This window comes from Pogona vitticeps, chromosome 4 (genome assembly GCF_051106095.1).
Source record: "Pogona vitticeps strain Pit_001003342236 chromosome 4, PviZW2.1, whole genome shotgun sequence".
In the NCBI taxonomy this organism is placed as follows: Eukaryota; Metazoa; Chordata; class Lepidosauria; order Squamata; family Agamidae; genus Pogona; species Pogona vitticeps.
In genome coordinates, this window is record NC_135786.1 from 169,497,436 (window position 1) to 169,525,000 (window position 27,565).

Genomic DNA, 27,565 nt, shown 5'->3' on the forward strand with positions numbered 1-27,565 from the left:
TTGTTTAGCTTATGGGTTGGTGAGGAGATCTTCGATTCCCTTGGCTTTCCTAAGGTATCTGCTGGAGACAAGAGTCCAGGCAGGCGAAAGTTTGGCCCGCTCGGCTGGGCCAGCAACCGGCGGAAAACTTGGCGGGCGTGATGGGATTTTGGGGAGGGGAGATGCCGTTTCCCGCACCAAGAAAGGAGGGGGAAGAGAGATCGAGGGGCCCCTCGGCCTGAGCAGGAGTATTCTGAGGTTTTAGTGCGACTTTTTAGGATCAGCAGCCTTCTTCCATCAACACCTGCTAGCTAAAAACAAAAACGAATCCAGGTCAAGCGCGAGTTTGGAGAATCTTAGTTCAGCATTGTGTTAGGGAATGAAATACTGGTGGGTCTGCCATCGCCCTTTTCTCTTTGGGTGTTGGTATTGTTGTCGACTACCTCGAAGTCGAACAAGCCAGCTAGTTGCTTTGGCGGGGATCCAGGTGCATTTACTTAGAGGGAAAGCCCATTGGATTCAACAGGACTCATCCGTAAGTGAATGAATTCCCTTAAGCGCATGACATTTTGGGTTTACAGAGAAGACTCCTGGCAGCGTTCTCCTGTTCCCAAACGCTCTTATCAGATCAGAGGGATGCATCCATTTGCAATGCAGTTGTCATCTCCAAGGCCACCGGAGATGACACCGCAGCTTTCCTACCGTCGCCACTGATTTTTTTAAGGAAATGAATTTAAGTAAACTGTCTTCCTTTTCAAAAGCACGGACCATAATTGTTTGAAAAGCATCTCTTCCTGGGAAATCGTCCACGCATATAAAGCGAGGGGTGGGAGACGAGAAAGAATTTCTAAAGGGAAAAGCGGAAAAGGGGGGGGGGGAGGTTAGAAGCGCGTTTGAATGCTTAATGACCACCCGACCTTAAGAAGGCGTAATTGCCAGATCTGTATCTTCAGCATTTACAGTCTGAGATTACAACTCGCATATATTTCGGTCTTCACATACATACATACATACATACATACATACATACATACATACATACATACATACATACATACATACATACATACATACATACATACATGAACGATCTGATTAATTTCGTGCTGCGGGGTGGGCGAAAGGCCTCCCGGAGAGTTGAAAGAGTTCCGAAAGTTCCTGAATTCGCTACGAAACAGAGCAAAACTTTCCCCCGTCCTTCTGATTTTGCAGAAGTGGGTCACCTCGAGCCTGTAATGATAAGGGTCACTCATCCTCTTTAACTGACACCACCGGCTTGGCCGCCGACCCCTCCCCCTCCCAATCTGTTCTCGGCTCAGGCGGGGAGCGAAGAGGGAAACTTGTCAGATCCGGTGACTCCAAACTTTGAAGACTGATTTCCAGCTCTGCTCTCGGGCTTTCTACTCGGAAGTAAAGCTTAGTGGGCCCAGTGGCATTTACCTCTTAGTAAGAATAACGCGAGTGGCAGGTGGTGGGTGGGAGGATCTGGTTGTACAGGACTGGAAAGGCAGGATTTTTAATTATTTTAATTTCCCCCCCCCCCCCAATACACACACGGAGTCCTTTTGTCCCATGGAAACTTTGTTGTAGCCCTCGCTTTTGATCTTTAATCTTTTAAATAAAGCAAACGAAATGTGTGGCTAAATACAAACTAACTTTAGATTGTAGATTAACTGAAAATCTGTACGTGGATTAAAGCAGCAGCGTCGAGAAATAAAAATAGGTTGGCTAATCTATAAACCTCAGCAATCATCCACGTGCGAATATCATTCACAGCCACATTCCTCATCACAAGACTGAGACTAAGGGAGCATGAAACATTTTAATACTCCATGGTGTGTGTGTGTGTATGTGTGTGTGTGTAGGAAGAATCCTGATCAAACACAAACTTGCTTTCCCCCCTCCCCCTGCAATTAAATCTAATTTGTTAATTGTCCTTCCCCTCTCGAATGGCGTTTTCATCTGAAAAGGAGACGCGCAATCATTTTGTCTGCTTAATAATAATATTTTACCAATTAGTACTGTATTTTATTGCAACATTAATGAGATATACACAATTAAGCAGCTCCCTTTCATTTGCACCATTGTGGGAAGTGGGGTGGGGGAAGGGTAGCGGGAGGAGCTGATCTGTAAGATTGATTTCTCAAGGGGAAAAGGGTAAAGGGTTTAATCTTCCATGTGGATATGCATATCTATCCCTATAACGCTGGACAGAAGGTCACAATCCTAAAATGTTCAAAGACAGACGCGTACAGATGGTGGGGTATAATTCTGCCATGGGACCTTTTGACTGCGCGGGTATCTTTAAAAAGTTGCTCCTTATTTCAGGTGTGTGTGTATGTGCGCGCTCTCGCGCGCGAGGGGGAAAAAAAACAAGAGAGAGAACTGAGAAATAGTACACCGTCTTCAATTTGTAAGCTCTTTTCTTCCTCTTGGTCTCCAGCTACAACCTCGGCCCTCTTTCCTCCACCTTCTCCCCCTCCCGCGGTACTTTAGAAAACTTCGGGTTTTTCAAAAGTGATCGTAACATATACCTCCGGGAGCGCGCAGCGATCTGAAGGACTCGTTTAAAAAACACAAACACAACCACCATCACAGTGGCAAATTCGTTCGCACTTCAGCAGAGATATTACTAGATTAAATATTATTATTGGTAAGAAGAGGTAATTGATAACACCACCTGCCACTCCGCAGCAATCAGGATGATAAATGTTTCCATCAGGGGGAAATCTCTGCTTGGTCTACCACAGCCTAATCCAAACAGCATGTCAAATGTCAATTATAAAGATGTTTCCTTTCTGTTACATTTTTTTGGGGAGGCGGGGCAGGCTCGGAGGGCTGGGGAAATAGAAAGCAATCGCCTCCGCCGTCAGGTTTATAGACTTTATCCTGCCTTTAGGGCTTCCCAAATCCTAACTTTACCCCTTTAGTATCAGCCTGGTCAATTTCCCAGTCCATGAGAATATTACTAAGGCAGGTTGCCAGACTAAGATCAAGGGTGGCGTGCAGATGTGAAATGGGCCGTTTTTGGACTCAGTTTACAGCCGCCTGTTTTTCTTTCTTTCTTTTTTCTTTTTTGTCAATTAACCGAACATGTAGACGAACACGTTGGGGTGGGGGCGGGGCGCGCGGGGCGATCTCACAACAACTAGGCTCTTCTGGGGTACGATTTGTTTGCAACTGGCGTGAAGAGATGAAGCCGAAGGAGAGAGGAAGGATGTTTTTAACGACTGTGCCACAACATACATTTACGCCTCGATCCTCACTCAACCGATGTGGTTGAAATTAAACCCCACTCCTTTAAACTCCTTCGCCTTCCACGTCAGGATCCTTTGGTTAGGGCAGCTTTGAGTGTTCCGACATCATCTAGCGACTCGTCTCGCTCCCATCGTATACATCCATTTTATGCTTTGTAGTTGTGTATGCAGCTGTCCGTGTACAAACTTGAATAGCGCGACACGATCATTTAGATGTGTGGTATATGGGCACATAATCTACCTATATATTTGCATTCTCTTTCCCCCTCCCTTCCTCCCTCTCCCTCTCTCCCGCGCAAATCCTCCCCACTGTTTCCTTCTCTAAACACACAAGTTATATGCATCTATTTGCAAAGCACAACTTTATATTTCAGTACTTATGAAAATGACCCGCCAGTCCCTCCAATAAGAAAACTTTGCCTCTACTCTGCTGTAGATACGTGTTGTTTTTTTTTTAAAAAAAGATTATTATTAACTGGTATTAATAGATGCACAGGCCTCAAAAGACGAAATCAGCTATTGATAATTGCAAGAAGTATACGGCAGCTACTGTATCGATCGGCTTGTCCCTTATTCCCCTGGTATGGGAGAGATAAGAAGACACACTCTTTAGTGCAATATAATTTCTTTTGACCTATCTGCTTGCTACAGACTTATGATGAATAGCCAGAGTGGTTAAAGTCCTTTATCACGAAAGTTGCCCCTTGATATAATATTGATTCTTTATAACTAGCTCCAAACACAAAAATCAAACTGTCCACTTGGCCATCATCATCATCAATATCATCACAAAAGCTCTGGAATAAAGATCAACCGAGGACGGAAAACGTTTTCTATAATCTGTCCTCCTAATCTTTATTTGCTGATGATGAAAAGAACGGGTGTGGGGGAGGGGGCGAGGAGGAGGAGGTGGCGTGTCATCTGAACCGATAAAAAATATTAGGCAAAGAGAAAACACTTCTCTTCTTCTTCTTCTTCTTCTTCTTCTTCTTCTTCTTCTTCTTCTTCTTCTTCTTCTTCTTCTTCTTCTTCTTCTTCTTCTTCTTCTTGTTTTAAAGGAGGAAAACAAAACATCGGGAGGGGGGAGGAGGAGAAAAGCGCCTGGCCTCCTTGCAGTGCCCCAGCCTGGTAGGCAGAGAGGGCTCTAAAGGGCGAGAAAAAGGGGCAACGCCCCCCCAAGCACTTAAACACCCCACCCCATTACTGGTCTCTTGTCATGACTCGAAGGAAAATCACTTTTCCCATATCAGTATCAACATCTACGGTAAACAATATGCCTTATTTCAGAGAAAATATATTTGGGGGCAGTTGGGCGTGAAATGTGCTATTTCTTTCTTCTCTTTTTCTTTGGAGCTGTTAACACAGGGACATAGCTCCCTCTCCTAAGAATATATGCTTTCCAGTCCCCTCTCCTGACATATATTTTTTTTCTGGGGCCGGCATCGCTGATAAGTTTAGAGAGTGGGCGTTTCGTAACTCTCTGGGGTAGAATAATATTAATTCCTCCCGGCCCAGTTGGAGGCAGAAAGTTCTCTCTGCATATAAAAAGAGACAGACATTCTGGCGTTCCGCTGTTCGTCCCAAATACTGTGTATTAGCTTCCTTACCAAGATGGGATGAATTTCTATCTAAACCCACGAAAACTCTCTTTTAGGTGGCAGGTAAAAAGCCTAGGCGGAGTGGCGGGCCAAGGCCAGGGTGTAGTGTGTGTTTGTGTGTGCAAATGTGTGGGTGGTACAAGGGAGCCGAGGGAAGTCACACAGACAAATCCACTCCCGTGCCTCGCCTCTTCCGTCCGCCAGCAACTAACAGCCACGGCAAAACACGCACACTGACAAGCGGACTGCCCCCTTCTACTCCGTGGTAGCACCCTGTGGGGTGTGTGTGTGTGTGTGTGTGTGTGTATGTACGCGCGCCCCCCCCCAGAGGGAAAAGTGCAAGGAAGGGGCGTGAATCTGTTTGGAACAGCAGGGAGCTGGAAAGGTTTTATTCCCTGCAAAAGTGTATGTGGATCATATTTAATGGACTAGTTAGGCTCGCATTAACGCTGAAGTGCCATTTCCAGGCGACCGGAGGATTGGGGGGGGGAGGAGGAGGAGAGGAGGAGGAGGAGGAGGAAGCGGCGAGGTTGGGGGTGGGGTGGAGGGAAGAGTGTCGGAGATCGGAGCCAGGAAGTTTCCTTCACTCGGGGCAGCAGCCCCTCCGTGGAAGCGAGGTCGCTCTTCTTAACGAATTCCTCCTCCCGAGGGCGAGTCTCCTCGCCCGCGCTTTAAAAACCAAAGCAAAACCCACCGCGAACTCGACTTCGTCGCCACCCTCTCCGTTAAAGGGAAGCCCCCCCCCCAGGTGGCCTCGCCTTCCCTTTCATTCCGAAAGGAAAAGGCAAGGATCGCGTTTTTCCCTCCGCAAGGCGCGCCAGAAAGACTCCGCTGTCGAACTGAAACGGGGCCCGCGGGTGGTGGTAGGGGGGAAAGGAAAGGGGAGGACCGGAAGGCGCCCTGAAGAAAACCCCAAGAAAGTTATACAGTATATCCGAGCTTGTTTCCTGCCAGGGAGTAAAACAGCGGGATTAAAGCAGAGCGAGCGAGCGATTGAGGGAGACTCCATCCAGTCCACTGGCAGCTCGGGGATGAAATTTCCTGAAAAGGGCGGGGGGGGGACTTCCAAAACCTGTTTAGAATTTCCCGGATTGATCTAAGCGAGACTGAGAACCAGAAAGCCGGAGTGAGGTGGAGGTTTAGTACACCTTTGGTGCTCATACTAAGCCAGCCCCGGCTTTTCGTCGGTCGGTCTGTCACAACCGCTTCCTCCTCCCCTGCCCCTGACTGGGCACACACACACACACACACACACACACCAGTTTTCCGGCAGAGGAAGCGTTTCCCCGGCAGTTGTTCGCCCGCCTTCTCCTCAGCCACCAGCCCGCCTGCTGCCCCCTTCGCCCGCCTTCCCGCTTCGCTCCCCCGTCCCGGGCACCCGCCCCCCTCCTTGCCCGCCTCTCTCCTTGTCGGCTTCCTTTGCCTTGATTCCGCTTCTCCTTCTGCTCGCCCGCCCGCGGGTTGTGGACTCCCCATCCCGCCTTTGAGCCGCCTGCCGTCCGACACCCTTTCCCTGTTCCCATACCAGAACAACAGCAACACCCCCCCATATCAACGCGACGACCGCCAACTTCCCGGCCAACTTTGAAGTGCCTCCTTTACTCTCGTGGCAAAGACATATCACGGGAAGGTCGCATTCCCCCCCCCCCAATACATGCCGTGGGAGATCCCACCACCCCATCTGTGTGTATGTGTGTGTGAGTATGGGGGAGAGATCGGGACGAGACCCTTCTTTCTCGCCTCAGTCCGAAGATGAGGGAGACGGAAAGCGGGAAAAGAGAGGGCCGGGTTCCCAACCACCCCATGAGGGAGGGCGGGAGAGACTGTCAGAAAGCGGTGGCGGCGAAGCTGGCTGGTGCGTCTCTAGGGCGGGAATCTCCCTTTCTCTCCTTGTGTCTTGGCTGCTGTCTGAGGCTGCAACGCAGCGATGCTCTTTCTCTCTCTCACACACACACCCGGGACTTCAGCTCATTAAGGGTCACAGAGATGGCAGCGATTAGACCTGCAGCTTATACAGTGGGAGTCTGGGAGGAAAGAGTAGGGCCCCGGCGGCGGCGGCGGCGGCAGCATCAGCGGCATCAGTAGTCCAGATAACCATCACTCCGCCAAAACACAGATGTCAGAGACGTAGCCGTTCAGTGCAATCCTATGCTTGTTTTTCTCCATCTCCACAGTATTCCCCACTGAGCTGAATAGAGCTTACTCCCGGGTACAATAAGTATAGACACGCAGGCTGTAAGAATACACGGGAAGCGGCTATCGTAAGAGTTCCGCGGAGCGGTAGAGGCTCTATTTCTAGATGTATCACCTAAAAATGTTCCAGATGTTTCTTTTGAGGGACAGACAAACTCTGCCCAGTCCTATGATTAAAAAAAATCAGGGGCTGGTACGGAGGAGATGCAGGCGGAATTCTAACCTAAGTTCCCAGCTCCCTAATCAGTTGAATGAGATGACTGGCAACCTCCAGTCTCGGCTCGCCCCTCAACCAAAAACAGCCTAAATCTGTTACATGCGTCCCGCAGAGTTTAACGGGACTCGTTCATAACCGCAGGAGTTCAGAGAAGGTCTGACAGCCCGTCAAATGCGTGTAGGGTTTGATCGTTCCTATCTCCTTTTCATACGCCGAACTCATAACACAGAGTTTCTGTTTTGCCCTTCACTCACCTGCACACGAACACGGGGTTCTCTCTCTTTCACACGTACTCTAACAAGTGCCCTTCTCAGTCTCCTATAGAAACATGATATTTTGAGCACATCGGAATCTTTCTCTCTCTCTCTCTCCCCTTCATTCCCCTTCCTTCCTCTCTTCTTCCCTTCCCTCTCTCTCTCTTCACACATTTTATGAGATCTGAATCTTTCAGGGCTTTGCTCACTGATGTTCCCATCAGACACTTTCTAAGGTTTACACTGAATATGTTCCAGAAGTCATTCTCTCTTTTCTGGGTACGAATTTGTGAGGCCCTTTCAAATTCATAAAATTTCAATGATATGTGGGGAGAGTGCATAATATTGTGCATAAAGTAAGTCAATTAAAAGAAGTTCGTATGTGCACACATTTAACAATTTGACCTTGTTAAGTTTAAGAACTGAGGTGCCTATGTTGAATCTTTGTGTTGCCCATTAATTTTGTTTTCCTTTACCTACATACCCACAGGAAAGCCCATGTACATGTTCACACGTATGCACACACAGAATTCTGTGTTAAAATTCAGTGCTATTTTTCCAGGGGTAGAGACTGTGGCACTTGAGCTGCTGCTATGTAGGCAAAGCAAACTATGAAGCAGTGGCTATTTTTGTTCAACATGCATTTCTCTGCTATAACTGACTCCCAGATACATCCATGCTTCCCTTGGCTAGAGCTAAGGTGTAAGGGCTGATGATTACAAAGGTAATATAGATTAGAATCAATTCACTTGCTCTGGTGAAAATAAATAAATAACTATGTTGTGTCAGCACTGAGAATATCCTCTCATCAAATGACACAATATAATTTGATTAGTTAAATAAATAATTAGGTATGCCCAGACCGATAGGTCACCTACTTGCAAATTAGATTGCTCAATTCATTTACAAACAGCACCTTGATTAATACCCCCATTTTTTTTACTTCTCCCCCCCTTCCATTCTGGCTGGCTGGTGAGCTGTTACTTTTAACTTGTAGGGGTTTTAAACTATTTAGCTAGAATTATTTCACTCATGTATCCATGCCATGTGCATAGTCAGTGGTGAGGAATGATGGGAGGAGCAGTCCAAGGACATCTGGAGGCTCAGAAGTGGGACACCTGAGTGGAGCTGTACATTTTTATGCTACCATAAGGGCCAAACATGGATGCCAAAAGATGTGAAAATGTAAAACAAATGACGTGACACCTTGATTTCAAGAATACTTCTGCTGTAGCACACATATGATTTAAAACAAAGAAACAGACATGAGAATGCACCATCAAATTATGTAGCCAAAAAAGTGGAACAATCTGCACATGAGAGGGAGAAATCAGCAGACTTAGCAACAGGTTTACAAAAGTACAAAAGTTTTTTTAAAAAACCTTAAAGGGTATGAACCTCTCCACCAGTCATTGAGAATGGAGGATACTAAGTAGGCATGGAATGCTAAACAACTATGGCACAGAGACTGAGAAATTGAGATGGTGGTGGTGGCAAAATCATGGACAAGCATCTGGCTGGCTGGGGGCCTTGGCACATTTGAAGGGGGCCACAGACCGGAAACAATTTTTCACATGCCACCTTATGAGGGTTGTTATGCAATTGATATCATCCTGATTTGGCCTGATTTCCTTCATATTTTATTTATGGCCATGGCAAAAAAAAAAAAAGGTTGAGGATGGCTAGAATAGCTATGCTGACTGGAGTTTCTGAGAGCTGCAATCCAAGAACATCTGGGCTACCCAAGGTTGGGAACCACTGGTCTAGAATATTTAGTAGTCTTTTCAACATTTTATTGCAGGCCCCATATGTCTAATCAGCAAGAACAATAGTAACAATAATAGTGCTAACAGATGCCTTGGCTACCTTATTGGTTGAAGATTCAGGGAAAATACAAAACAAAACACAACACCTTAAGACATTTTTTAAAATGCTAAAAACAATATTTGGTGTTGGTTATATCTAAGGATTTATAACTATGCCATTTGTTTGACCTTCAATATGAACACCACCTGTTATTGTTATGCACTGTCAAATTGTTTTCGACTTATGGCTATCCTACAATGACCTGGAAAAGGTCCCATCATGAATATTTTAAAAATTGGTTAAAAGTAAGCACCGCAACATAATTTTTAACATATTTGAAACATCCTAAAACTAGCCAGATAACATGGATAGACTGATGGTGGTAGAGACATCTATTCATGATGTTTTAATGGAGCGTTGACATAACAACAAGAGTCGCTTAAAGATTGGCTTAAAGAAACGTATTTAAACTTTTAGTGTTCCAGAAATAGTAAGAACAGATGTGAATACTTGGATGAGTAAAATATGGTTTTTAGCATGGAACATTTTAAAGGTGTTGCTGAAAAGAGCTTCGAAGGGGGCTGACCTCTGGCTTGCATCCTGAGACTGGACAGCCCTGCATTTGATATTTCTGGGCAGGTACATCACCTTTTTGAAAGCAGTAGATGGTTGCTGGAACTCGGAGTATAAAGAGTTGTGTTGAGACTGGATTATGGGATTGTGAAAGAGGTTCCACCAGCTCTTGACTCTTTGTAGGGTTCAAATGGAATGGATGGAGAGAGATCACCAGGATAAGAACATCTAAAATGTTGTATTACTTTGTGGCTGAGGATAGCTACCAATTTAGCCCAGCCTAGGCAATTAAGATACAAACTATAAAGTATAAATATTGAAAATATGCTGAAAGAATGAGAAGAGCTTTTAATTTGGGAAGTTGTTAACTAAAATCAGATTCAGCTGAGTAGAAACGGAAAAGGACTGCAGGTGATACGTTTGGAATGATAGTTGGGAAAGATAGTTTTCAGACAGAAGGGCTGGATTACTTACTGCAGTAAATACACAGAGGCTTAATAATGGTAGTGTAGAATTTAGAAAAAAATGATGAAAGCAGTTTTCTTTTGCAGGTATACTGAAGGAAATTCTAGCATTGAGCACTGTTCTTAGCATACACTAAATCAGTGATGGTGAACCTATGGCATACGTGCCACAGCTGGCACATAGAGCCGTCTCTGTGGGCACATGAGCCATAAATCGCCATAGAGAAATACTTACCCATCCTCCAATCCCAGATTTCGGCACTCCCCTCTGCTGGTCCAGTGGTCCAGCGGAGGGGTGCAATGGCGACCATTGGGGGATTGGAGGACCAGTAATTATTTATTTGTTAATACCGCCCATAGGAAAAAAAACACCAAGAATTTAACTCTTGCAGTACAGGAGCAGTTGTTTTTTCTAAACTAAAACATCAGCATTTGGGTTTTAATTGCAGTATTGGCACTTTGAAATAAATAAGTTGATTTTGTGTTGCAGTTTGGGCACTCGGGCTCAAAAAGGTTCACCATCACTGCACTAAATGATAGATCAATCCAAAGTTTGGTGGAAGCTGTTCCAAATCATTTCTTTAGCTGCTTGTAAAAAGGTTGCAAATGCTTCAGGCCATTTTGTGCTGCTGAAATAAATATCAAAGAAAGGGGTGGGGGTGGGGGCGAATCTACCCACGGCACCATTTTTGCTTTTCAGGACCCTCACTAGCTGACAGAGAGTCAAAATGTATTTTTTGAAACAAAATTTGAACTGTTCATGATATAACTACACAATCCTGCACTTCACTTCACGTGTTTTCTGTGCCTTTGCTAATGTCACCTGACAACACTTTCATTCAAGGTAAAGCAACATGGCAGCAATAGTATTGACTTTCTGTTTTTCTGTCAGTGAAATGTATAAAATGCAGTCTTTCCCCCCCTCCCCCTAGACAAAAATTATAAAGTATCACCTCTGGATTGTGAGCATTTACTTGAATTGGACAATGATACTTTCATATTGTGGCCATGGCCATTAAAGCAAAAATCTTTGTCATTAATGAGATCAAAATCAATTGATCAGTCAATCATTCTGTCTGGGCTTTTTCCCCCCCTCCTTGTGCAGAGAATGGAATTGCACAACAAGCCAAGCCTTGCCTTCCTATATATTATTTAATGTGGGACCAAGGTCTAGTTTATTTTCTCCTTTAAAAAGGTATTCATTTAGACAACATTATGGTTCTAATATATATTTTCAAAATATGTTTAAAGAATGTGCAATTATTTTCTTCTTGTTTAAGTTAGTATTTCCTGCCCATCACTATAATTCAGTTATGCCATTTGCTGCTGAATTTTGGCAGTGGTGAGTCAGTGTGGCATCCAGTAGGTTTGGGAGGGGAAAATTGAACTGTTACCATTACCCACTCTGCCCCACATCTTCTTTGTTCCAAGAGATCATCTCCTAGCAGTGAAATTTCCATATGAAGATTTGAAGGATTTTTAAGAAGCTCTGTAAAGTGCTATGGGGGGCATGAATAGGAGGAGATAACCTAAATCATATGGGTGCAGTTCTTTTTTACAATAATATTTCTTAAGTAGAAGAACATGTCGTGACTGATTTTTATTAACTCACGTTTTATGTGTCTTGCATTAATTTTTTCTAGGAAATCATCTGAGTCCCCTATTGCCGGAATAATTATTCATATACAGAAGAGGAGAGTGCAATATCAGACTACTTACATGATCGTATATGGTAGCACTATCTATAAGAGAGCACGCATAGGACAATCATTTGAAAGAATATAAGCTACTGGACCAAGATCCTCAACTCAGGAATGCAGAGTTAGGGATATGCTATTTCAATTTTTTGGACTCCAACTCTCAGAATTCCCTAGGCAGAATCCTGGGAGGTATAGTCCAAAGATCCACACCTATAGACAGCTAAAGGAACCTATATTTTATTCACTTGGAATAGGGCCTAGCCCAGCTCAGAGGCTCCATAGCTATCTTGGGCCTTTCTTCTGGTAATTGGTGTACAGAAAAGGAAATTACTGCACTGCTTCCTGTGTGATATTGTTGTTTGAAATATGCCCTCCATAAAGCCAAAAGGGCAGCAAGCACCATGGCAAATTCCATTTTTTTACATCAACTATAGGAAGTAAGCCTGCAACAGTGATGTAGCTTCTGAACTAGGCCAGGCTCCAGGTGAGTGAAATTTAGGTGTGTATAGGTTTAGGTCTGTGGACTGGAACCCTCAGAATTTTTCCTGAGAATTCTATATAGAGTATCTAACCACCAGCTCATATCTTCTGAAAAATAAGCTCATTTGCTGACCAGGACCCCGTGCTCCCTTTAAATCATTGCATAAGATACAACCAGATCTCCTTAGCTTCCCTAGAAGTTACCAAGCCATACTGCTGCTCCTTTTGATTGTTGTTTCTGAGGAGTAGGAACAAGAGCTGACACTCGGGGCAAGCAGCATAATTTCCCACCTGCTCCACAATGAGCCATGGTCATGATATTCCCCTGAAAAATGAGGAGATGACTGTGGTATTTTCTCCAAAGAAAGAGAAAGTATATTTTCTATATATTTTACTAATATTCAACAGCAAATGTGCTTTTACATTTCTGTGTCCAGGAGGAAAACCCCAAATGCTGCATACTTGTTACAGCTCTGGTGAGAACAGTGATCAAGGCCTGTCCAGAGAATACTATGGATGGACTTGCTTGTTCTATATAGGAGGTGATTATCTACTTCTATTGCTGTTGTCCAGAGTCTGGGAAATGCTGTGCCTGATTTCCCTGGTAGGCATGGGACTTACTTTCTTTTAATTTTTTTAAACTACAGCTCCCCAGAATGCAATAGAAGCTCTGCCAGCCAGAATCCTGGCAGTTGTAGCCAAAATAAATGAATGAATGAATAAATAAAATCCACATCTTCAAAGGCATTTCAGTACTCACATCTGCACCTCAGCAAGTCTCCCCTCTGGGGCAACTGCCATTAGCTACCTGGTCCAGGAAGCAGAAACAGGTGGGAGGAAGGAAATGGATGAGAGTGGCTAAGATCAATGGGAGCAGCAAAAGATTGGGGAATGTGAGAGACACCCTTTATAGAGTCTAATAAGCAGGGAGATTATCAGTGGCAGCCATTTTCAGATATTAACATATCACCCATCCCCACCCACACGATTTTGAGACTCCCAAAGGCTTCCCCAGGTCAAAAGAACCTTTGAATCAGGTTTGGGGAGGGCAATAGGGAACTTTAAATGTAAGATTAACATCCACAGTTGATGACACCACCAGCCTTTACACACATGGAGTTGTACAACAGGATTCTGGCCTGAGTTTCCATACAAAGAATTCGCTCTCCCTAAATCCCAATGTCCTTTTGAAAGTGTGGAAATCTCATATTGACCCTACCTGCCTTTAGCCTACCAGCTCTGTGATATTCAGAGCTTTGTTTTCCAGTATCCACGTGTGACCTTTTGTCATCCGGATGACAACTCTTGACACCCGGTCTTTCTCCTAATCCCCCATTCCCTCATCTCCTTTTTATTATAAATGGTTAAAAAAACAGAATGCCCATAAACTTGTAAATGTTCTTATTGGGAAAAGTGGACTTTTTATTATGTCATTATGGGATTCAAAGTTCTGTGACAGAGTAAGTGGTGGGTATAAAGTTGAAAACATTGAGAACAATTGTTGTACTAGACCTGCATTGCAGGCTAGCCTAGGCAGAGCAGAAGAGGCCATGTGACATTCAGAACTTTGTTTTCCAGTATCTAACCACTGCTTACCACCCCCACTATCTGCCATCTGGGGCCCTACCTCATGCTGTCCAACAGTGAATGCATCCTAACTGGGCAGTTGTTATATCTTGGACACCATCTCTACTAAATCCTGCAGTCATTAGATCTATAAAAATTTCAGTCGTGATTTCCTATGCCAAAGCATTACTGCCTAAGATGGAACATGTAACAATTATTTCAACACAATATTTAAAAATGTAGGCTGCATTGGCATTGCAAGCACACAATCTGTTGTGAACATTAAGATTTAAGATGTTTGCCACTTGGAAGTATTTGTGGTCCGAAATGGAAATAAATAATTGTTTCTAACACTTACCAATGTTCACTGACTTCACAGTACATATTTCAAATCATGTATTCATCTTATTTATGTCTTCACATGGAAACTGAGTTATCCAAGTAAGAAACTGAGTGTTTAAAAATTAACAGAAACTTACAGTACATTGCACTTTCAACAGTCAATAAAATAATAACGATATGGGAATAAAATCCTCTCTCAGCTCTAGAGAACTCACTGATGAAATAATCTGTAAATAAGATTAAAAGATTTCAGTACCACTAAGATTGCCTCTCGTGACCTTAAATGTCATCCAAGTCAGATTTAATATGAGACACTGTATTATTTTATTAATTAGTCTTGCAAGGTGTAAGTATCACATTTTATTATAATTTTATATGAGTACTGTAGTTTACAAATAAAGTTTCACTGTGTAAAGTGTTTTACATTTCCATGCCAAAAACTGGGCCCGCACAATAAAATAATAAATGCTCTACATGGGAAGAGGCTCTTGAGAGTAGATGGCTCTTTAATCCGACACACAAAGGCATAATAGGATGCAGCAGCTAGAAATCTGTCGCCAGACAAATTCACACTACAATCTTAGCAATGAAAATAATGAAACCCAGGAGCAACCTGAGTTTTTTTGCGATTCCCAGAGTTCCCGAGGTGCAAAAATGGCACTACTCATCTTAAAAGAAATCAAGAGGAATTTACAGTTAAAAGATGGATGTAAGAATGATGGCTAAAACCTTTCAAATGAGATTGAAGGGTTGTTTAGAAATTGAAGGAATTACAAGAAGGTTTTTGCTGGACAGCATTATCTCAGACCAGATGGTCGTAATGGGCTCGAACCAAGTTCTGAAAGTAGAAACCTAAAGGTGAAACTAAAAGTCGGGAAAACTCAACGCTAGAGTACCTGCTTTCCAGGCTGGAAGTCCCAGGTTCAGTTTCTGGTACTGGGAGGTTTGGCTGGAAAAATGTTCTATTTGAAACCCCAAGGAACTGCAGCCACTGTGTTGCCAGTCCTGAACTTGAGGGATCAGAGGTCTGAATCAGAGCCTGACTACACAGAAATTTGTTCTAGATTGATGCAAACTTCCCTGACATTTAAATCATTGCAGTTATTTAGACATAAATGTTCAATTATCCTAGGAAAGTTCATTTCAGGTGTAAAACTCATCACACAGTCCTCCTTTCCCCTCACTCTTCTCTTGTATTATCACCACCTTCTTACCATCCCTTAGGTCAGCATTCAAATCTCTTCTTTAAAAAAGGTGAGCAAGGGAATGCCTAGTGAATGCTATGCTGTATGTTTAATACTATAGTGCTATAGCGCTAAGCTAGGAGGAAAAAGGTATTTTTTCAAAATACAGTTTCCGAATTGCATTGCAGTTTTAGTCTTTATTAGAAGGCAGGAAAAAGGATCATGGTGCACTTCCACACCACACCCTTACATGGGTACCATCTTTGACGTCATCTGGAGATGCTCAGTTACTGCCCTGAAGTGCCAGTACGGGGGATCACAAAAGCCAAAAGCAAGCCCTCTTTATTTATTCATGGGTCTACCCTATGCATATATAAGAGAAATGATTTGAATTAAGGTTTACAACAAAATATTCTCCAGCTGAAGGGGAGATAAAATTTCTTTGCTGCTTTCACCATTTCCGTCTATCTGTCTTCAGTACCCAATGTTCCTTTTCATAGATGTCATGTTTGGTCAACTAAGAAAGAGTAAGCTAAGAAAAAGAAAGAAAGTCTCAAGTGTAGGCTCTTCAGCCTGTAGATCTCACAGCTTAGGTAGAACATGAATCTAACTTTCCAACGGTCATTGAAGTCATTCACTGGTTTACAATACTTTCACCTATTTTATCGAGATCATCTTACTGTCCTTGGTATAGCCATTTTGCAGAGTGGATGAAAAGTCTTCATGCAAAGCTGATCCCAAATCTTTAGTCCCTTTTGATGACCAATGGCAATCTCAATTCAGAACAGGCCAACCAAGCCTGTGATACGACAGCCTATTTAAGCAAATGTCTTGACCAAATGTTACCTTCTTCATTGCTTCCCCCCCCCACCACCAGAGTGGGGACGATTAAAAGGACATAAAGTGAACATCGGAAAGCCACTGGCTTTCATAGATTGCATTGTATTCAATACAAACATCTTGTTGTTGTTCTGGGTTTTTCGGGCTCTTTGGCCGGGTTCTGAAGGTTGTTCTTCCTAATATTTCACCAGTTTCTGTGGCCGGCATCTTCAGAGGACACAACAACCATTAGATCTCGTCTGTGAAAGCCTTTGCAAATACAACAAACATCTTGTCTTGGTACAAGGGAAAGGTCTATCTGGCATCATTGGCAAGTTGTGTTGGTAAGTACTAGTTTGTTCTACGAGGTTGCAAAAAAAGGCTGTAGACATGTTTGCTGCTTAGATCTCCTCCTGGCTCTGCCATCATTGCTACTGCCTCCCCCCCCCCCCCATCTCCTTCCTGGATGCTTCAGTTCAAAGCAGATGGGTAGTGACCTGTTCTGGAGCAGTAGCCAGGTGCTGCCACTCACTGAAGGTCCAAGGAAGTCTTGACCACAGCAGTTGTTAAGTTCTATACTAGCTGATAAGTTTCCATTGTCATTTATCAATGCCCACAAAAGATTCAAAGGTATCAAATTACCTTGCTTAATGGCTGAAATCCAGTAGTAAGTCACAACTAAAGTAGGCCCATTGAGCTGACTCACCAGTGGGGATTTGGTGAGTCAGCTTTTCCTTACATTCCATTGATTCAGTGGGCCTTTTCAAATAGTGACTTCCTACTGGAAAAGACCTTGATGTTAGGAAAGTGTGACGGCAAGAGGAGAAGGGGACGACAGAGGATGAGATGGCTGGACAGTGTCTGCGAAGCAACCAAGATGAAATTGACAGAACTCCGGGAGGCAGTGGAAGATAGGAGGGCCTGGCGTGCTCTGGTCCATGGGGTCACGAAGAGTCAGACACGACTAAACAACGACGACTGGATTTCAATTATTACATTATGACATTAAAACATATAAATAGTACTAGAAATTGTGTTAGTTTTAAAAGGAAAATCGGTAGCTCCTCATTACTCAAAAGTACATGTTGCAAATTAGAAGCTACCAAGCTACATTACTTACAAGCTTTGATAGGACAGAGTTGATGCAGTTTAGAATTACTTTTGCCTTTTGAGATGCTGTGCTTCAGAGATGAAAAACTTTGACAATTTGTCTGTCAGGGTTTGGAACAAGTGTTCTTACTATGACCCACAAGAGTAGCAACTTAATGGCTGATGTCACCTGTTTCTTTTATCATTCCATATTAAAGACCCACAGTGTGATTCATATGAATAAATCATGTAGATCTTTAATATGGGTGTGGCCCAGTTAAATCCATCTTTTGTTTTATCCTGCTCACATGATATGGGCAAAGTGTACTATCCCTAAAGAATTGTCCTAGTAAACAATTTTCCTTTGCATTCCTGATTAGTGCCTGGATATTTATTCATGCACATTTGAAATGATATTCTCGGTAGTAAAAACTTCATAAATTGGCTTGATGATTCAGTATTCTTGTGAGCAGCAACAGTGACTAGCAAAGTGGGATTTTTATTTTCTGCTCTTCAACAACAATTTAATATGAATGTACCCCACATAAAGTGTCAACTCAAATTGTGTATGGCTGAGGACAGAGTTTATAATGACATTGCAAAAATTCCCGGAATTATTAAAAATCATAATGACTTCAGTGAAAACTCCTAATGGGGAAGTAAATGGTGTGATAACAGTATCAAGTACATTTGTCAGAAAAAAAAATCCCTGAAAGAGATGACAATCTGGAGCTCATTTTGAAATGTATCAAGAAATTTACAGCACAGTTAGGAGAAACATAAATCTAGATGTCAGTGATAGGAAAAACTTTGATTTTTTTGGATGTTTTTCACTTTGTTTCCCAGATGTTCCAGTTAAAATTGTGATGATAAGGGATGATGGTTGCTGCAAAACATTTGGAAGAATATAGGTTCTTCACACTTGACGCAGGCAAAGCCAGCCATGGACATAAGCATGAGCTGTGTTGCATGATATTAGATGAGATTCAGAAAGGGCTGTGCTCTTGTTGGCCAAGTTCTCTTCAAACAGGGACCAAGAACCCCAGGAGTCTTTATGTCATTCTCTGATCAATTCTAAATGGCAAATGGCATATTTTTTGGTTTAGTTATTTGTATTTTTATAAGCATTCCAAGATAAACCTTAGAATTGGCCAGTATTTCCCTGTATTTCCTTCCATCCCTGTTGGTAACAACAGCACAACTCATTCATAACGCACAGCATATAAAATTATTTTGCGTGGTTGGAGCAATTATAACAAAACCTGGCTGCTGGGAAGTAACAAGTGCTGCAACTAGTTCCTGTTAAAATATAACTTTCTGAGTTCTTCTCTCAGCCTCCAAATATTATTTATTGTCATATGCAGCTGCTCTTGATCATATCTGACTGCTTGAAAGTTCATTACATTTGTCACCTGGCTGTAGTCTTTGTTCTGCACAACAGCAGGTTCAGCTGGTACCATCAATATGGCCCCTTAATTTTTTTTCCCTCCTTATGGGTGGCAGTGCTGGTTTCTTCTACTTCTACTTCCATTAGCTCTCTGTAACACCTTACTCAGAGCAGTTTCCCCAAACCTGTTGCCCTTCAATTCTGTTGTCTTATCTGGGGATCACCAAGCTGGAGAAAGCTGGCAGTCATTTAAGATGGAAATGTGGTTGTCAAAATACATAAATCGTTTTCTTCTCATGCTCCTTTAGTGCACTTGCTCCCTTTTATGGATAATCTGTCCACAGGAATATTTTCTAGCATAAACTATGAGGCATATTTTAATTGCATTATTGGCATGCATAGCATTTTACATAGACAAATGCCCTGAGATGACACTAAATTTCAGCTGGAGGTGAGCAGGGAAAAACAAACCCAAGGCTACAATAATAGCATATCAGGCAAAATTCAAATAAACATAACATAACATAACATAACATAACATAACATAACATAACATAACATAACATAACATAACATAACATAACATAACAATTATATTTTAATGTAAGCTTTTGTGGACTCATCCACTTCATCAGACATTAAGAGACAGAATGAAATGGAATGAAATGAAATGTAGATGAAATATCTGTTTTGCATTCTAAATGTACATTGGTTACATGGAGTAATCAGGCCTACATTTGTTTTAGGGTCCTGTTGCAAACATTCCTCAAGAAGACAGAAAACGAACACCAGGTCTGAGCAGAGAAGGGGGTGGCGAAAGAGAGAGAAGAAAGAGGAGGGGTGGGTGGGTTTTTTTTTTTTTTTTTTTGAAGATACAGTTAAACCTCAAGAGGGGAAAGAAAGAATGAGAGAAGTTAGCAGAGGAATCACGTGCATTAATGTAGGGATTTTGCTTGATACGCTTGCACAGACTAACACAGCTATCTCTTCTAAAGCTACATGTTGGTGTAGCATGTTGGTGGTAGAAGAAAGCTGAGATAATTCATAGATCCTTTTAATAAAGAACTGTCAAGGAAGGAAAGGGTTAAAAGACTCCTTCAAGATGCAGACCTTTTTATTAATTCTGAAGGAAGGAAGGTTGATGTGTAGCTCAGCTCCTTATTCGGGTTTAGTCAAGATTATTACATTAGTGCAAGCTCTTTATTTTTGATGTCTGCCCAAGAGGCCATATGCTCATTCTTAAGAGCAGCAGAAGTATGCCTGCTTTGATTGTCATTAATATATGCCAGGTTGTAGTTTCAGCACGTTGGTGGTAATGACAATAACTTTTTTTAAAAAATGAAAATGGTATAGTTCTTCAAAAGAATAATCCTAAATCAGTCAATTCATTTAATTCCGAAGGGCCAGTAATGATCATTGGATGATTTTTATTACCAAATGTAGCTTTCCTTTCCCCCACACTCTCACTATTTCTACTGAAGCCAAGGAAAGTTTCATCATTAATTTTCTGCCATCATGCTAATTGAATATTTTCTGGGACTGAACAAATATAACACAAAGACTCTGTTAGGAAAAATACATGGTCATACTTTAAGCCATTTACAGAGTTCCGTATGTTCTAGCAATGCTTTTATTTTGATCTCATTTTAAGGAGATAGTTCTGAGCTGCACATTGCACATAGACCTTGAAAGAACCTGCGTGTGCAACTAATGGAATGGGATCTACATCTGCATCGTAATGCTTCTATGGGATTTACCATTAAACTAGAAGAAAGCATCTGGCGTTGTGTGGTTGAGAAAGTGCTCTGCCATCTGGGATTGACAATATCATGCAACAAGTGTCCTTAGAACTGGGTTGGCAATATAGTGGCAATAGTACAGAGTCCTGCTCCATCCTGCCAAAGTAATGAAAATCCACCAAGTAGAAAAGTCAAAACTTTCAAAGCCAACAAGTGGTACAGACACTGCATATCTAAGTATTTCCCTTACTGAATTATCTTGAAAACAGTGAATTTAATTCATGGTAGCAAATACACAAGTGCTCTGTGTAGAAATAGCTCATGAAGATATCGGATATAGTGCCAAACCAAGTAGCTGTGGTTTTATTTTTGAAGCTGCTTAAAATGTCTCCATGCCCACATATGTCATATTGCATTAAGAAAAAAAAAGGAGAATGTTCTCTTAGAAGTAGTTCTGAGTGTTGATCTAGTCAATCACTTCATAAGGTCACTTTGAAAATCAATTCGTGGAAAGATTTAGATGAGACAGTGAAGGAGACCCTTCAGCATGTGAAGTGATTGTAAGCCACCAAGAAAACCCCTCCAGCTAGTAGGATGTCGGAGAAGGTATCTCCTTGAAGATCATTTCCAACCCCCAATGTTTCACCCATTCACATGGGAGAGTGGCTCAGCTAGTTTTGCTTTTCCTTTCCTGATTAAAGAAGAGGAGCATGGGATCAGTGTCCAGTTCAGGGATAAGTCAGATTCTAGCAGTAGATTCTAACAACAGTGCACAGGTCACCACTACCAAGGAAACAATGCACCAAGAGGGAGTCTAGATATGAGTATGCTAATAGCAGGTTCCACATTCAAGGCAGAATCAAGTGGTGAAGACAAGATCAAATAGCCATGTTTTACAAGGGGGGCACGTCCATACAAATGGCAGTAGATATAGAGTCTGAAGTCAAGGCCAAAGCAGAAAACGGACTAGAGTTGGACAATAACAGCAAAACAGAGCCTGAGGTTTGGCATGAGATAACAAACCATAACAGGAGTCACAGCTTGCAAGAAATGCAGGAACTAATCAGCGGATTCCTTACAGAGTTTTTTCCCTGCAGTTTCTGTAACTTCCACCATAAACCTTTAAACAGCAGCTGCAAGAACATCACGTAAAGTCAGGCTGCAGCATCTTAGAGGCTTCAAGAGGTTCTCCTTATAAATGAGAAGTTCTCAACTGATGAGGAGTTGTTTGATACATTGGTAGTTTACCTAGGCATGGAGGTTCTGGCTGCCTCTTAGATCTTGACATCCTTGGAAGCTTGGAGCAGCTATGCCTCTGCTGCAGAATTTCCTTCATTCAAAGTGGTAGTGATTGTTCTTGAGGGTTCAGAGACCTCCTGGGCCTTGGGCTCAGACAGTCCCTGAGCACTGCTATTCACTGAACGACTCTGGTTCCTTGTTGAAAGAAGAATCTTACTATGGCGGCTGATGATCAGAAAAGGCCTCTGCTTTGGCGGTGAGGAACACTCTTCGTCCATGGCTAAATATGCTTTGTTCCTCCTCAACCTTTGTGAGTCAGGTGAATTCTGCTTGGAACAAGCGCATAGAATTCTTGTAACCCCTACTTATTAATTGCAAAGCCAGTGTGCAACTCTGCCAGCAACTGGAGGAGCTGCTCCTCCAAGTGCCAGCTTGGGCAGTCTGAATCAGCAGGAGGAGAGGCAGGCACATGCTCCTTTCTGCAAAGTGAGCAGCACAGAATACTTTGTTGCTCTCAGTACAGAGAAAGTAAACATGGATCAGATGACATTGGCTTGGCTTGGATGGACAGTGTGTTTCCCTAGGACCATTCCTTCCTCCACCCCAGAGGTCTAGTCTTCTAATGTTCTCGTCTACATTCTCCACATTCAGCCATTCTGATTCTCAGTGCTTGCTAGTCTTGTTGTGGAAGGAGACCCAGTTTGCAGGATACAGAAGGTAATGGAGTGAACTAAGCCCGAGTTTCTACGGTATAGAAAATTATCTTATAATGCACTGATCCCCCCCCAAACAAATAAAATATAACATCCTTCTATGTTTGGTTCAAAATATTTTTCTCCTTAAGACACAGCAGCAACTGGTGCCTTTTCCCCTTCCTCCCTGTTGTGGTGCATACAACCCAAGGCTTGGCAACTTATTTTGACAGCTGAGACAGAAAATCCCAGCTGGATCTCTTCCCATGCCCAGCAGTAACAATATACCAATAACAAATCAAATAACCAACAATTTCCTTTCAAATCAGCTGATCGAATTGGCTGCCTCACCCAGCCTAATAGTAGGGCTGACCAATATATAATCTTGATGGGAATTACCGTATATTATCAATGTACTAAAGCCATTTCCTCATTTTTGTTTCCTTTTATGACCCAATGGCACCTGGAATAAACTTTAATTGGACATTTTGTTATCTGCTGAGCAGTCTCCATTAACAGCAACTCGTAGGATGTCTGTCACAGGCAGTTGCCAGTTAGTGAAGTTTCACAAACATATCTTCATTATTTATGCATGCTGTGCTTTATTACCAACACCAGGTGTGAGGTAGGAAGACTTCACTACACACAAGCAGCTAAAGAGGTCAAATGTCATTGTCGAAAACAATAAAGATTAACAAACAAAGTCCGGGAAGTGTGTTCTCACAGGAACAGTGGAAGCTTCAGTCATGCACACATTTTATAGTGGTGCGATAAGCAAGCACATTTATTACAAGAATAATACAATACAATGGGGGGCAATGGAAGGGAGGGGTGGTCCATGACAAGTTGCTACCTGAGGCAAAGGACAAGATGGTGCCTGCTTTTTATTATACTGGTGGCTGAACAGGCTACTTCAGAAGCAATAGGAGACATGGAGGGGAGCTGTCATTCTCTCCCTAACATCTGTTATCTTAGGTGGTTGCCTCACTCTTCCAGTTCCAGAGTGCTGATTGCGATACTGATCACTCCCTGGTGTGTAGTAGAGTAAAACTGCAAACAAAGAGATTGTATCACATAAAAAAGGAAGGAAGACCACATATTGACATCAGCAAGACTTGCGATCAAAGAAAAATGGAAGAATTTGCCCAAGCGCTTGAAGAAACTCTTCCAGGTCCGGCTGATGCAAATGCACCTGAACGATGGGAACATTTCAAGAATGCTGTGTATAACACCACCTTGTCTACCTTTGGCAAGAAGACCAAAAGATGGCTGACTGGTTCAAAGCCCATTTGGGGAGTTGATGCTAGCCATCGAGGATAAGAGGAGAGCCCTAGCAGCATACAAAGCCTGTCCTAGCGAGTAGAAATTGCAAGCTCTTCGAGCTGCTCATAGCCAAGTCCAACAGGCTGCCAGGAGATGTTCTAATGATTATTGGCTTCAGCTCTGATCTCAGATACAGATAGCAACAGACACAGGTAACATCAAAGGAATGTATGATGGTATCAAGCAGGCCTTAGGTCCAATACAGAATAAATCTGATCCCTTGAAGTCTGCTACAGGTGTGATCACTCAGGACCGAGCACAGCAGATGGAACACTGGGTGCAGCACTACTCTGAGCTATATTCCAGAGAAAATGTAGTAACCGAAGAAGCATTAAATAACATTGAGTGCCTGCCTGTCTTGGAAGAGTTGGACAGCAAACCAACCTTAGCAGAAATAAAAGTGGCCTTGGATTCCCTTGCCTCCGGCAAGGCAACTGGAAAGGATAACATCCCTGTTGAAGTGCTGAAGTGCTGTAAAGAGATTATCACCACCGAACTGTATGAAGTCTTTCGTCCTTGCTGGAGGGAAGGTGGAGTAGTGCAGGACATGAAGGATGCAAACATCGTCACATTGTACAAGAACAAAGGAGACGGGGTGACTGCAATAACTGCCGTGGCATCTCTCTTCTTAGCGTTGTAGGGAAGCTGCTTGCCCGTGTTGTGCTGAAGAGGCTCCAGGTGCTTGCAGACAGAGTCTATCCAGAATCACAGTGTGGATTTCGAGCTAATAGATCCACCACTGACGTGGCATTCTTCCTCAGACAGTTGCAGGAGAAATGCAGGGAACAACAACAGCCGCTCTTTGTGGCCTTCATAGATCTCACAAAGGCCTTTGACTTGGTTAGCAGGGATGGCCTTTTTAAAATACTTCCCAAGATTGCATGTCCACCTCGACTCCTTAACATCATCAGGTCCTTTCATGAGGGAATGAAAGGCACTGTAGTTTTTGATGGCTCAACATCAGATCCCTTTGACATCCAAAGCAGAGTGAAACAGGGCTGTGTCCTCGCACCAACCCTTTTTGGGATCTTTTTTGCTGTCATGCTGAAGCATCCTTTGGAACTGCAACAGAAGGTGTCTATCTCTGGACTAGATCAGATGGAAAGCTCTTTAATCTCTCTAGATTGAGAGCGAGGACCAAAGTCCAACTGAAATGCATATGGGACTTCCTCTTTGCAGATGATGCAGCCATTGTTGCCCACTTTGCTGAAGACCTCCAACAACTCATGAATCGTTTTAGCAAGGCCTGCCAAGACTTTGGACTAACAATCAGCCTGAAGAAAACACAAGTCATGGGCCAGGGCGTGGACTCACCTCCCTCTATTACCATCTCCACACAAGAATTGGAGGTTGTTCATGACTTTGTGTACCTTGGCTCAATGATCTCTGACACTCTCTCTCGATGTTGAGCTGGATAAACACATTGGCTAAGCAGCTACCATGTTCTCTAGACTCACAAAGAGAGTATGGCTCAATAAGAAGCTGATGACATATACCAAGATCCAGGTCTATACAGCCTGTGTCCTGAGCACACTCCGGTACTGCAGTGAGTCCTGGACCCTTCATGCACGGCAGGAGAGGAAGCAGAACACCTTCTGTATGTGTTGCCTCCGACACATTTTTGGTATCACCTGGCAGGACAAAGTTCCAAATAGAGTAGTCCTAGAACAAGCTGGAATTTTTAGCATGTATACATTACTGAAACAGCGATGTCTGCATTGGCTTGGGCATGTCGTGAGAATGGCTATTGGTCAGATTCCAAAGGATCTCCTATATGGAGAATTAGTGCAGGGAAATCGCCCCAGAGGGAGACCACAACTGCAATACAAGGACATCTGCAAGCGGGATCTGGAGGCCTTAGGAATGGACCTCAACAGATGGGAAACCCTGACATCGGAGCGTTCAGCCTGGAGGCAGGCATTGCATCACAGCCTCTCCCAATTTGAAGAGACCCTTGTCCAGCAGGCCGAGGCAAAGAGGAAGTAACAAAAGCAGCAAAATCAAGGTGTTGGACAGGGGACAGATTGGATTTGTCTTCAGTGTGGAAGGGATTGTCACTCTCAAATTGGCCTCCTCAGCCACACTAGACGCTGTTCCAAGTCCTCCATACAGAGCACATTACCATAGTCTTTTGAGACTGAAGGATGCCTAATGCCTCACTCTGACTAATGATAGGGCTGGTGCTAATACAAGTTCCTATTTTGCCTTTTTCTCACTATATCCCAAACTCAAGGAAAGTTAGCACATTTTTAAGTAAAATAATTTCACAGTATCATAAAGCAGTTCAGGTTGAAAGGTAACAACTTAGCCCATAGTGGCAGGGTGCAATCCAGATCAGTGAATTGAATCAGAAGCCAAAACTTGTTTCCAAATTAGGGTGAACTGTTGCTGCTGACAGAGAGCTGAGAACCTTGAGCTTGAGATACTGCAGATCTTTTACCCCAAGAACCACAAGCTCAGACTGATCATGACGGCTCCTCAACCTAGTTCCACCACTGTGGCAGCACACTGCTGATTTAGAGTCCCCCTAGTTTTTGCAGCTCATTAACACCAGCAGCATGCCTGGCCTAAGCTCTTGGGCAGAAGGAAGAAGGCTAGCATCCAATCCAAAGATGTGTTCCTTTAAGGCTCCCAAATTTCTGAGGAGCAGAGCTTGGTATGGTCAGCATCCCACAGAACAAAAAGCCTTGGCTGAGCTTTAGTTAGGCCTAGTTGTCCACTCAGGCTATTGCAATGCCCAAACTTGTCTTGTGGACCTTGAGCTAATGATCTAAAATTTTTTTAGCTTTAGTGAATGATTCAGGGTCCTAGAATTTTAAGAGGAGGAGGAAGCTGTCCACTAGTTCCCTCTTGTCAATACTTAACTTTTACTTCTTACCTTAGCTTTTGCCTCACATTGGCCATCTTGAACAATACTAATACCATTGACTCAAATTGTTTTAACTGTTTTATGATATGTTTTATTGTAAGCCGCCCTGAGTAGACATTGTCTAGAAGGGCGGGATATAAATGTAATGAATGAATGAATGAATGAATGAATGAATGAATGAATGAATGAATGAATGAAATAAAAATAGTTGAAGCTGGTAAAGAGCACATGGTGCTTCTGAAGATGTGACCTTCAAGTGTAAATAGTGGATTCAAGAAAACCTTCAACTGATAAAACTTCTCTTTCAGAGTGGTATAATTCCACTTAGAACAGGATGTGGTTTTTTTTTCAAAAAAGACAAGTGTATCTCAGCCATGTTTGGATTGACCTTCTAACTAAGCTTTCATAGGATAGATCACTGGTTCTTAACCTTTGTTACTCAGATGTTTTTGGACTGCAACTTCCAGAAGCCATCACCATCAGCTCTGCTGGCTGAGGTTTCTGGGAGTTGCAGTTCAAAAACACCTGAGTAACAAAGGTTAAGAACCACTGGGATAGATTATTGTCTTTTGTCACATAGCAAACAGTAGGTCAGCTGGCTCTAGAATCACAACTAGTGCACATGAGGTAGCTTTTATAAATAATCTTAAAACTATGCATGCATTGACAAATTGTGTTGTGCGGTTCCACAAGCAAAGCAATTATCCAATTGAAAGCTATAACTAAAGTTCCAAATAATTTTCTCCACTGACTTCTGTGGAACGTCAGTGAAGCTCTGGCCTCATTTTCACACAC

The 27,565-nt window shown here is 42.9% G+C and overlaps 1 long non-coding RNA gene across 1 annotated transcript in view; it reads left to right on the forward strand.

The window, feature by feature from the left end:
• The first annotated feature begins 17,881 nt into the window (after window positions 1-17,881).
• Window positions 17,882-27,565, forward strand: part of LOC144589243 (uncharacterized) — an 18,072-nt gene continuing 8,388 nt past the window's right edge. The window contains exon 1 of the long non-coding RNA XR_013545268.1: window positions 17,882-27,565. This exon is cut by the window's right edge and continues 187 nt beyond it. This is a non-coding gene — a long non-coding RNA (uncharacterized LOC144589243).